The sequence below is a fragment of the Mauremys reevesii genome, linkage group 10 (genome assembly GCF_016161935.1).
Source record: "Mauremys reevesii isolate NIE-2019 linkage group 10, ASM1616193v1, whole genome shotgun sequence".
NCBI lineage: Eukaryota > Metazoa > Chordata > Testudines > Geoemydidae > Mauremys > Mauremys reevesii.
Genome location: NC_052632.1, coordinates 56,762,709 through 56,775,697, shown reverse-complemented (window position 1 = coordinate 56,775,697; position 12,989 = coordinate 56,762,709). Strand labels below are relative to the sequence as shown.

At 41.2% G+C, this 12,989-nt stretch overlaps 1 protein-coding gene and 1 long non-coding RNA gene across 22 annotated transcripts in view; one reads left to right on the top strand and one right to left on the bottom strand.

Moving 5' to 3' along the window:
• The window catches only part of LOC120372965, a 55,422-nt gene extending 47,918 nt beyond the window's left edge, over positions 1-7,504 (top strand). For 6 of the 7 annotated variants that reach the window (XR_005585298.1, XR_005585295.1, XR_005585296.1 and 3 more), the window contains 3 exons: positions 4,864-5,015; positions 5,677-5,886; positions 7,114-7,504. This is a non-coding gene — a long non-coding RNA (uncharacterized LOC120372965). Of the gene's footprint in view, positions 1-3,776; positions 3,833-4,863; positions 5,016-5,676; positions 5,887-7,113 lie in introns of all 7 variants that reach the window. The other variant, XR_005585301.1, reaches the window with a different exon arrangement.
• Positions 1-12,989, bottom strand: part of RBFOX1 (RNA binding fox-1 homolog 1) — a 2,636,561-nt gene that overhangs the window by 2,261,719 nt on the left and 361,853 nt on the right. For all 15 annotated transcript variants that reach the window (XM_039490574.1, XM_039490577.1, XM_039490576.1 and 12 more), the window contains one exon: positions 8,409-8,591. The gene's annotated coding sequence lies outside the window, so the exon portion shown is untranslated. The remainder of the gene's footprint in view (positions 1-8,408; positions 8,592-12,989) is intronic.

The window sequence follows — 12,989 nt, the reverse complement described above, 5'->3', positions numbered from 1 at the left end:
GCCCGAGATGATGGGGCGTCCAGGATTTCCAGGTTTGTGGATTTTGGGCAGTAGATAGAATAGCCCTGGTCGGGGCTCTAAGGATATGTTGATTTGTTCCGGTGTTGATGTAGGGAGTGTCCTGAGTAGATGGTGCAGTTTCTTAGTGTATTCCTCAGTGGGATCTGAGGGAAGTGGCCTGTAGAATTTGGTGTTGGAGAGTTGTCTGGCGGCCTCCTTTTGGTAGTCAGACCTGTTCATGATGACAACAGCACCTCCTTTATCAGCCTCTTTGATTATAATGTCAGGATGGTTTCTGAGGCTGTGGATGGCATTGCGTTCTGCACGACTTAGGTTTTGAGGCAAGCGATGTTGTTTTTCCACAATTTCTGCCTGTGCACGTCGGCGGAAGCATTCAATGTATAGGTCCAGACTGTCATTTCGACCCTCAGGAGGAGTCCATGTGGAGTTCTTCTTTTTGTGCTGTTGGTGGGAGGGTAACTGTGTATCAGTGCGCTGTTCAGTGTTGTCCTGAAATTATTCTTTGAGTCGGAGACAGCGAAAGTAGGCTTCCAGATCGCCACAGAACTGTATCATGTTTGTGGGGGTGGCAGGGCAGAAAGAGAGTCCCCGAGATAGGACGGACGTTTCTTCTGGGCTGAGTGTGTGGTTGGATAGATTGACGATATTGCTGGGTGGGTTAGGGGTACCACGGTTGTGGCCCCATGTAGCAGGTAGGAGTTTAGACAGCTTACAGTCCTTTTTCCTTTGTAGAGAGGTGAAGTGAGTAATGTAGATCTCCTGTCTTATTGTAGTGAAGTCCGTTTGTATGGAAGTTTGGTTATTGATGAGAGTCTCCAGGTTGGAGAGCTCTTTTTTGATGTTTTCCTGTTTGCTGTATAGGATGCTGATCAGGTGGTTCCTCAGTTTCTTTGATAGAGTATGGCATAATCTCTCACTGTGGTCTGTGTAGTATGTAGATAGCAGTGGATTTTTTACCTTTAGTCCATTAGGTATGATGTCCATCCGTTTACATTTGGAAAGGAAGATGATATCCGTCTGTATTTGTGCAAGTTTCTTCATGAGGTTGATGGATTTCCACTCCAAGGCTAAATGCAGTGCCTTGCATGGTGTCAAGTATCAGAGGGGTAGCCGTGTTAGTCTGGTTCTGTAGAAGCAGCAAAGAATCCTGTGGCACCTTAAAAAAAAGCTTTTTTGGCTGCCACTGCACACTGAGCAGGAGTTTTCAAAGAACTATCCACAATGACTCTAAGAGCTTTCTAGAGTGGTAACAGCTAATTTAGACCCCATCATTTTGTATATATAGTTGGGATATTTTCCAATGTGCATTACTTTGCATTTATCAACACTGAATTTCATCTGCCATTTTGTTGCCTAGTTACCCAGTTTTTTGAGAGCCTTTTGTAACTCTTCACAGTCAGCTTCGGACTTAACTATCTTGAGTAATTTTGTGCTCTCTGCAAATTTTGCCACCTCATTTCCAGATCATTTATGAATATGCTGAACAGCACTGGTCCCAGTACAGATCCCTGGAGGGCTCTGCTATTTACCTCTCTCCACTGTGAAAACTGACCATTTATTCCTACCATTTTCCATATCTTTTAACCACCTACTGATCCATGAGAGGATCTTCCCTCTTACCCCAAGACAGCTTACTTTGCTTAAGAGACTTTGGTAAGGGATCCTGTCAAAGGCTTTCTGAAAGTCCGAGTACACTATATCAATTGGATTACCATTGTCCACATGCTGCATATGGAGTTTACCTATTTGTTTGGTAATTCTGTTCTTTACTATAGTTTCAACCAATTTGTCTAGTACTAAAGTTACGTTTACCTGCCTGTAATTGCCAGGATTGCCTCTGGAGCTTTTGTTAAAAATTGGCATTACATTAGCTGTCCTCCAGTCATCTGGTACAGAGGCTGATTTAAGCAATAGGTTACATACCACAGTTAGTAGTTCTGCAATTTCATATGTGAATTCCTTCAGAACTCTTGGGTGAATACCATCTGGTCCTAGTGACTTATTATCGTTTAACTTATCTATTTGTTCCAAAACCTTTCTATTGACACTTCAATCTGGGACAGCACCACAGATTTGTCACCTAGAAAGAATGGCTCAGGTGTGGGAATCTCCCTCCCATCCTCTGCAATGAAGACTGATGCAAAGAATTCATTTAGCTTCTCCACAGTGGCTTTGTCTTCCTTGAGTGCTCCTGTAGTACCTCAACCATCCAGTGGCCTCACTGATTGTTTGGCAGGCTTCCTACTTCTAGTGTACTTTTTAAAATTGCTGTTCATTTTTGTATGTTTAGCTAGTTGCTCTTCAAATTCTTTCTTGGCCTGCCTAATTATACTTTTACACTTGACTTACCTGAGTTTATGCTCCTTTATATTTTCGTCAGTAGGATTTGATTTCCAATGTTTAAATGATGCCTTTTTGCTTCTAGCTGCCTCTTACTCTGCTGTTTAGCCATGATGGCATTTTTTGGTCCTCTTAATATTTTTTTATTTTAGTTTTACATTTAGTTTGAGCCTGTATTATGGTGTTTTAAACTAGTTTCCATGCAACTTGCATGCATTTCACTCTTGTGACAGTTCCTTTGAATTTCCATTTCACTAGCTTCCTCATTTTTGTCTAGTTCCCCCTTTTTAAGTTAAATGCTAACGGGGTGGATTTCTTTGATATCTTCCCCCACTACAAGGATGTTAAAATTTCTAGACACAATTAATGACTGCTTCTTAGAACAGCTAGTCCTGGAACCTATAATGGGAGAGGCAATTCTTGATTTAGTCCCAAGTGGAGCACAGAATCTGGTACAAAAGGTGAATGTAGCTGAACTATTCATTAATAGCTACCATAATGTAATTAAATGTATCTCTGCATCACATCCTATGGTAACATGTATGAGGATAGTTAAAATTCCCCATTATTATTAGGTTTTCTGTATTTGTAGCCTCTCTAATCATCCTATGTATTTCAAATCAATGGGAGTGGGGGTCCTGAATCCCTTAGTCTCCCTTAGGGAGGCCAGGCTCAATGTGCACTGATTCTGTTGATTAATCCAATTTCACAAACAAAAAAGGGGAGGAATGGGAAAAAAGATGAAATGGCCAAGCAGAGAAAGAACCCACAGAAAGAGTTGGAACCCGGCTGTCATTCCCAAACCTGTCCTGATCACTAAAATCACACAAAATGTTAACAAAATTAAATGCCTGATGAGCTATAAAAACTTGCTATTTCCTCACACTGATGGTCACAAAGACCCTCTTATGCAATAACTTATGCATATGCTTAACTTTAAACATGTGTGTAGTCCCATTGACTTCACTCCTGAAAACACTTTGCCTATGAATAAATGTTTGCAGGACTGAGCCTATGAATGAAATTCATCCCTGTGCAGAGGACTGGGGCAAGGCTTATGGACCGCTTAAATCCCATTTTGAGGGGTAAAGTGGGACTGAAGTAGTGTATCTTGTGCAAATATGTGTATCTGACCTTAAGGGCCCGCTATCTTGTTCCCACTGAAGTCAAAGGGAATTTTGCAGTTTCCTTCAATGAGAACAGGATTGGGCCTTAAATAAAGTTTTAATTATCACTATAAAATTAACCAAAACAACGTGATTCTTATCACAATTATTACTTCTAATGGAATATAGCCTGTGGGAGAAAATTAAAGATAATATTGCATTGCAAATCTATACACATGCAAACCTGAATTTTACAAGAGTTTGGGGAACAAGTAAACTTTTAATAACATGTAGATTTCATTATTCCAGGGAAACCATCAATAGTGACAAGGAAGAGGGGCACAAAGTAATTTCAGAATACAGAGGTTTGTGAAATCAGAGTTGACAGAATTGGAGTTTGTTGTAGTCTGATTAATTTTGTTTGCCTATATGCAGCAAGGCCTTTGTTTGAAAGACAATAGGCTTCCTCCATTTCTACATGTTATTAAATATATATATATTTTAAGAAATGAGCGGATATCTGCTTAGCTTTTTCTTTAATTGTACATACTGTTGACAATTTAACATGACTTTCAGAGAACTTACAAGGGAAGATAATGCGCTCAGCAAATCAGGGCTAGAAAGAAAAAAATGGCAATTTATTTATCTGAATATACCAAGAACAATGAATAGCTCCAAGAATATAAAAACCTTAGTTAATTTTTGTACTTTCTGGCAGTAATCATGTCCAACTGATGACAATTTGAGTTTAAAAGGACTCCAATCTTCTTCAAGTTCTATGAGGAAATTAATTCTCACAGTTTTTTTAAAAAAGAATAAGTCCATTTTCTTTTTGAAAGATGACTAATAACTTCAGAGGTTTCCTCTCTTCCTAGGAAACATTGCCTTGACTTTTCTGACACAAGTGGGATGATAATAGGGTTTCTTCTTACTAGTTAATCCCTTTTCTAGTTCCACAAGTGAATATTATAAATGACAGAAAACTAATATTTGCTATGATCCTGGTAACTGGTTCAGTGAGTAGGTAGCTTCACATGATTTATTCATGGAAGCAGCCATTAAAATCCATGATATTTTAGTTAGGATTACATTTCTGCAGGGCTTCACTTTAGTTCCAGGGTTTGAAACGGAACTGAAATCATGACTGGCTATTGCTGAACTTCTGTATGTACTCAGTGTTGGTGAGGCAGTGAGGGAGAAAAGAGCAATTCAGCCTTAAGATTTAAAACACTGTTGGATCTTTGCAGAAGCATCCCAGCTGTATTACTATGGAAGTGCTAAATAATTATTGCATTATCTCTTGTCCCAGGATCTAAAGAAGCTTTATATTCACTAATAAATTAAGGCTTAAAATGCCACTGTGAAGTAGTTATATATTGTTATCCTTATTTTACAGATGTGCAAACTAAGGCATGGAGAGGTGTCGGATCACACCCTGATCCAGTTGTAAAATCGGCATAACTCAGCTGAAATCAGCAAAGCAAGGCAGCTTAACACCAACTAAAGTTCTGGTCCAGAGACTTGCCCATGGTCACATAGCAACTCAAGGTAGAGAATTGATATCTTCATACTAGACATGGGGCAAAAAAAATTGGCCTTTTTTTTTTTAAAGAAAAAATACAGATTCTGCTACACTGAAACATTTCACATATTTGCGTTTGTTTTCCCAAAATGGTTGTGTAAAAAACAAAACCACCAACCAGGAAAAAGCCAAAACAAGATTTTCTGACATTTTCAAAAAAGAAACTTTTCAATTTTTCAGTTTGAAACAAAGTTGTTTCAAAATTGGTTTCAATTTTATTACAAATAGTCAGTCAAAACCCTTTTCATATGGTTGAAACTGAAATGAAACAACTCATTTTGGGTCAAACAAAAAATTAATTTGACCTAAAATGATTTTTTTTTAAATAAACATACTTTTTGATTTGCTGAAAATAAAAAATAATACAAAGTTTTTGGTTCCACCCAAAATTATTTTTTTCTCTCTGATTTTTTGGAATTGCAAACAACCTGAAAAGTCTTTATTCATACAGCTCTACTCCTTACTCTCAGTCCTATTCTTCAATCCTCAAACCGCAGTTTCTCAAACTTTCAGAGCAGGTTTAAGTTACAAAGGGACAATGCTAATGACAATTTGTACTACTCAAAAGCTGGACTTCAATAAAATCTTTTGCCTACAGAACTCTGAAATCCTTATGTTTCTTTTCAGATGTGCAGCAAGGAGGCATGGCACCCCTCAGAGATGGATGCAAAGGGAATACCACAAGCCACCTGGTGGGCAGATCCAGGAGGACCATGCCTTGCACACTGGAAGGAAAGGGGTGGTGTGACCCTGCATGTTGAGCTGGGTCAGCCCTGTTGCTTCCATACAGGGGTGGTACACCCCATCACCCAGTCATCAGGACTCCCTGTTAAGCAGGTGATTGTGACCAAGTGGGTTCCAATACCCTGACAGGGTCATGTACACAAATAATTTGTAGCCCCTGGGCAGCCAAAACAAACAAACAATCTAGAGTCATGCAGCCACCTCACTGGGGCACACAGTAGTACTTGGGACATGGTAGGGGAATCCAGCCCCACTCTCTACATCAGGTTCTGACCCAAGGCCCTATGAAGCCAGAGAATTCCCCATCAGGGTTTCAGGTATCCACTTCTGTTACCTCCCCTGGGTCACTTCCTACTACTAGTTGCATCCTGGGTATCTCCTCAGCTGGTGGCAGCTCAGCTTTCCCATCAGTCAGCAAGTTGTTCATAGTCTGGGTGTTCCAGCTCTGCCACCTGGGGCATCACAGGTACTTCTACAGGAACCCACAGTACACATCCTGCTGCCTCCTTTTATCTAGCTCTTCCACCTGCAGAATGTGCAATAGGGGGAGGGGGCATGGCCTCCTGGGTACACAGTAATTGGTCCGCCCCCATTGGCCCCGTGCAGGATTGGTACACCCCATCACAGGCAGGACAGGAAAAGGAAGTATAAAAGGCCGGCCCAGCAGCTCAGTTCAGAGGGAGCTGCTGAGGGAGACAGATGTCTTCCTTGCTTCTGGAGTGGGATGCCAAGGAGAACTGCAGCTGCCCCAAGGGCCAGCACAAGCTTCCTGAGAGCTCTGCCACTCCCGAAGCTGAGGAGTTGCTACGGCTACCCTTGGCGGTATGTCCCGGGGAGACTGAGGATGACCCCTGGATGGAGGTACACCCGAGGGGGAGAGTAGGAAGCAGTCCAGGGAAACTAGACAATGGTCTGGTTGAGACCTGGCCTGATACAAGGTCAGTGTGCTGTGGGCGGATCCCTGCTGACCCAGGAGCGGACCATTCTGCCACTGTTAGGGCCCTGGGCTGGCAGTACTCCCCCTCCTTAGGCCTGTGCCTCAGGCACCCTTGTCTGAGCCCAGAGACTGTGCTTGATGCTCACCCCTGCCTGAGCCCCATAGACTGGGGCTGGTGCTACAGCTCTGCCTGTACAAGCACAGGCCAGAGCCTTGACTGCTGCCCTGCCCTGCCCTGCTTAAAGGCTTGGTGAATAAAACACTATAGCTCTGCCTGGCTGCAAGCCAGAGCCCAGATTGTTTATGGCCCTGCCCCGCATGAAGGCTGGGGCCCATTGAGAACTGCTAATTCCCCACTTTTTTTCTTTGATTGAATACTTTAGCAGACCAAACTACGAGGAGGCATGGCCTCCTTCAGAAGCAGACACGGAGGGACGATGACGCAGCTTACAGATGCCTGGTCATAAATGTTCCTGTTATTATTTACCAGATACATTTCTATAGTGCCTTTTGCAGTAGCTGGCTTGTAAAGGCATGTTAGAAATACCTCCAAAGTCTACAAAGAAAACAAAATGAATATATTTTATAACAACCACTATGTGTGAGCCATCTGCCTTTCTTTTAATCGCTTTGCATCAGTTTTCCACCATGTCTTCTGTACAGCAGTAATATGTGGCCTGCTAGAACAGGCAGCATTGGAGGTATATTTTGCCCAATGTACCGGGTTCCTGGGCAAATGTACCTCTTAGGAATAAATATGTTTTTATACCTAAAGGCGATGACTCTGACATTTATTTCTGAAATCTTTCACTTTCTCCACATGCTTTCACATGATGTTTTCAAGTATTAAAACTGGATCTTGACATTTTGTACTTGGGAGATCACTTAAAACAAGGGATGTGTGTTCAGTGAAAAATGCTGTTAATATGACTAAGGATATAATTATGGCTGGAAATCCTCATTTAAATGATAATGAACTGTGCTCTCATGTGTTTTTATCAAAGCTGCACTAAGCTACTCTGTGATAGCTCCAGAACAACAAAACATAATTTTCGGTGCAGTGAAGAGATTCACCAACTGAAAATCTGTCATTTCAAAGGCTCCATATTTGGCGTGGGTGTACAGTAGCTGCTCTGCAACACACTGCTAGGTTAGGATCTGGGTTTCCTGGAAATAAATCCTTTCCAATGCCACAAAATCCCAAAGACACCTGTTTTTCACTAGCAGCTGATATACAGATATTTTCATTATTGATCATTCTCTGAAACTTTCAAGGTGAGAATAAAAAAAGTCTACAAAATGCTTTGGTCTTTGTAGGCAGCATCAATTTCAGGAACCAGGTACTATCACACTCAATATAACTGCAATCCAAAATTATTCACATGTAGGCAAAATTATAACACAATATGTAGTGATGAGGTATTAACTGTGAACCTCTGATAGCTGTGATAATGCTCAGTGACTTCTGTATTCTTACTAAACCATGGCTCTATCTCTACAGTAAAAAGATAGAAATTCCAGTGATGAGTATGCAAAATAATTGTAAAGTACTAATTTTTTTTTTGGTCAAAAGTTCCTCTTTGGCCAGTGCATAATTCCTCTCTCCACATACACAAGGAGCATATAGCTCTAACATGGTTCCATATGCTTATGAGCAATTCAGTGGTAAAGTACTAACCTTCTGTTATGTTGCTTCTTCCCACGTGCTACTCATGAGACTAAATTCTGACTTTATGAACAGCCCTTGGAAAGGAAGTAGGCCCTGGGAGCACTGTGTCTCAAACACACACTTCTCAAGCACAGGTGTTCCTATGCTTCCTGGAGGTGGTGATTTACTGCCAGCCGATAACAGAATCTAGTCCTTGACAGGGGAATGGAAATGTAGAGAAAGAAACAGATCCTTTAATCATATGTATCCAGTCAATTCAAAATCTCACCAACTGAGAATACATTATAATCTGCACTGATTTTACTAGATTTATATTAATTTGGGAAACTGACAGCCTCAAGGGCTCGGTAATGGAAACTGTGTCCAGTCATCTGACTCTCTTCCTACACAAGACACTCTTTGGATTTATTATTCATGTAAATAATGACTAGCTCTTGATTAGTGAATCAATATTTAAACCTGCCTCCATCTCTGCAAGGCCAACCATCAGTTTTGCAATGCCTGTTGGAAAGTGGGAGATACCTGTATCTATCTAGCTCCATCCACCCCCGCAGTTCTGGGTGTGCAAAGACATCCTGCACACATACAACATGTCTGCGATACACCACCCTGCTCACAGCAGTCCTCATTCCGTACCTGCGTCAGGATCTCAGTTTTGTGGTGACCCCCACAGTATGAACCAGGAAACCCAGAGCGGAACCCAAACCCATTTTTCCATGTAGGAATGGTGTTACAGAATTCCATCTTTGACCTGAGCTGCTTGCACCAGAGTCAAACAGGACAAGGACGAGGACAGTAATCTGGCTAGAAGATCAGGGCCTATACAGCCACACAGGTCAACTGTCACCCCTGCCTTTTAACCAGCATCCTTCAAGGTGTAGGCAACAGCCTGATATGAGAAAGAACCAGCACCGTCCCCTTTCAAGCCCTCAAAAGGAAAAGAAAAAGATGCATAACAGTTCTTTTTTCAAGTTTGGATTGGTTGTAATACAGCAACAACTCTCTCAATTGCTTCGTAGTAGATTTTTGAGAGTGATTAAACAATTCAACTTCACTTTGGCATCTAATACATCTCATCAGCAGTTTATTGCTCCACATACCACAAAGCAATAGATGTCAAACCTTAATTATGTGCGATTACATTTTCCCTTTCTAAGGCTTCACTTATTTAGTATCTATATTATAGCAGCACCTAGAGGCCCCCCAATCAAGACCAGTCAATAAATCCTCGTTGCTTTAAGCACAGCACAGACACACATGAAGACATGATCTCTGCCCCGGAGAACTGGTGCTTGCTACAGATTAAAGCACAAGTGAGGGAAAAGATTGCTACAGGACGAGAATGTAGCCCTTATTGCCCAGTATCAAGACACATTCAAGTATATCTAGACAGCAAAGAAAAACCCATGGCTGGCCCATGCCAACTGACTCAGGCAGTGTTTAATTGGTAATGAAAGAGGTGTGGGGGCTCAAGCAATTTTTTCACATTCATAATAGGTGCAGCAAGCCCACAGGTGCAGGGGCTATGAACTGCCACGCCTAGAAGTGTAGGGTTCAGCCTGGCAAGCCCTGGCACAAATTAAGCACTCGACTCAGGTTTACAGGGCTGTTTCATTGCTGTGTAGACTTCCTGTCTTGGGCTGGAGCCTGGGATCTAGGACCCTGCAGGGCGGGAGGGAGCACATCCCTTTCAGTATTAAAAGTGAAAATCCTGGTGATTATGCCTTGACCATGGCAAAGCTGTGAGAGTTCTGAGTCCTTGGGAGAAGCGATGAGGAGCTTTTTTTTATCTGATGTAAATATAAGCTCTTTCGGTTCATGTTTTCTTTGCTGCCTTTGCTACCTGATTCTTCACTTTCTTAGAGCCTGTGTCTCCATTTACACCATTGCAAAGTAGGTATAAAATATTAACATTCTGGTTTGGTAGCATTTTACACCCCTCTTCCACTACTGGAAATGGCTCCATCAAGTACAAGGCTGTGGAGAACTAGGCCCAATGGCTGTTTAATTTATTTGGATCAAAATAGCAAACTACAGTATTTCTCCCATGCTTTGCTTCAGGACTTTGTGTATATGTAATTAAGGACATTTAGTTCTGATGGAATAGTCTTGATTGCCAGCCTTGGCGACAGAAGTCCCCTGTTGAACAGGTATAGATAATAACATTTTAGTCTATTTGTAGTGCTGTGATCCAGAACTTACTACCTGCTTTGGTAACTCAGCACCTCCCAGAGTTAAAAAATGAACTAAATGGCAGACATTTGTCAAGCAAGGTTCCTCTCCAAAGTCACGGTACAAGCTCCGAGATGCTGCTCCATGTCAATATGCCTCCTCTGTTTTCTCTAGGGCCCACTGCTAGGTGTCAGATGATATAGTTCAGTATCTGAGTTCATTCTGTCCTAGGTGCCACAGCCAATTAGGTCAATAAAGTCACTGATTATGGTGAGGAAGGGAGGGGTTGTGATATGGAGGCTTGCCCTCAAAGTAATTGGAGTGAAACCATTATTTCATTTCTTGCTTCTATTTTGATGTGAATAGATGAATACTTCAATGGTCTTAAAATTAGCAGCACTCCAGCCACACTTCCTCCCTTAGGCATGCCCCCAATATGGTTCTTATGTAGGGGAGATAGAACTATACTGGTTTTATGCAAACTGGAGATTCCCCCACAACAGGAGAAACCGGAAAGGGTTGATGTCAGGGGCCAGAAGGTGTGGGATCCAATTTCCTCTGCTTAAATACATTATTCCATTATTCTGTGACCTCAGTCCTATTTGCTGTCCATACACAATACAGTTTACTTATTCTCCCATTCCCCAAACACATTGTCACAATCTATTATCATATGCAGAAGTAGGGCTGTATTGTGCTTTCATTTATAGCAGTATAAATCTGGAGTAACTGAATTGAAGTAAATGGAGTTAATGCAGGTTAATAACAGTGTAAATGAGAGCAGAATCCAGATCCTAATTTGCATTTGCTGCTGTATTTAGTTTAGCATTTTTATAATATATATTATTATGACTATTGTGTACAGTCAGGACCATTACAGGGTATATTTAATGCTTTAGCAAATGTAATAAATAAATTCCAAGAGACATTTTATATACGAGAGAGGACCACCCCAGTTATGAAAGGTACCTGGAGTGTCCTTTTTAAATTACAAAAATGAGACATATAAAAGGGTTTTCCACACTTCTAAGCAGGGGGAAGAGGGAGGACAGGGGACAAGAGAAATAAGTGGAAAACTCGGCACTTATACCAAAACACCACAAAAACTATAAAGTTTCATTTACATGGAAACCTGATTAATTTTACATGTTTAGAATGTCTTCTTTCATGCAAGAGACTTTAACTGCCAAAGGATCAAAAGATTCCACAGAACAATATTATGGCTTCCCTCTTGTCCTGCAGTGAAACCCGATTTTGCAAATAAATGACATTTTCATGTTGAAAAGATCAGGTCTTTTGCCAGTGACCTGTGCCACTCCAACTGAACAAGCACAAACAACTTTGTTTACATTTCATAAATATTGTGTCTCACTGTATTTTTGACAGTTCCTGACAGAGTTCATGTGAGCATATATTCTAGGTGCTAGAGGTACTCTCATATATATGTGTAGGCTGATAGATAGATATACACATAGACAAAGATTCACAAACATAGGTTCTTTGCAAATAAAATACAAACGGTTTCTGTCTTCATTAACATGTTTGACACATAATACAGCAAGAGATTTTAATTTATTTTAAACAATGAGAGGCAATGGTCAATACTTTATATGTCTTCTGTACAGCAAAGAATTCAGAGAAAAGGGAAGGCAAGAAAGAAAGAGAAAAGAAGACAAAATTAATTAAAAGGGAGAAAGCAGAGAAGAGGAGTAAGACAGGAGTAAAAGTTTTAACGACATCTAATTATCACGGTCATGTTCCTCAGAGTTCAAACACCATAAAATAAATTATTCTGGAATACTCGTTACCGAGAAGCCAGTGATTTGGTTTTTTTCCAAATCCGTAATTTGAACTGAACCAGATTATACAAGCAAGATTCCCTCGAGTTCAGTGTCTCCAATATGTTAGCTATCCAGTTTTTTTTTCCCACCTGCATTCAGAACTGTTGTGTTACATTATGTTGCAGCGTTAGTAAATTAGTTGAAAATGAGCAAACATTTCAGTGCCCTATGCACCAAACCACAGTCTCTCCATACATCAAAGGTATTATGGATTGAGAGGTCATAATTCCCTTCCCCATTTAATCCTGAACTTTCCTTTAACAGAAAAAGTGAATTCGCTCTGTAGTCTTCCCACCTGTCTCTGAGGGTGTCTACATTGCATTGTAAACCAGGGGCTGTGGGACCCAGGCTTGTGGAGTTGGTATTTCCATGTATCCACACTGCATTATAAACCTGGGTTTCCAGTTGCTGGACCTAGGTCTCACAGCCATGCTAACACTTCCATACTGCACTACACAGACCTTCTGACTCAAGTTTGTGGCTTGAGTTGCCTCCACACTGCAAAATGACAGGGCTTGGACCCAAGTCATAGCAGGACTCGGACTCTGACCCACCCCTCTAACATGGTCCTAGGATC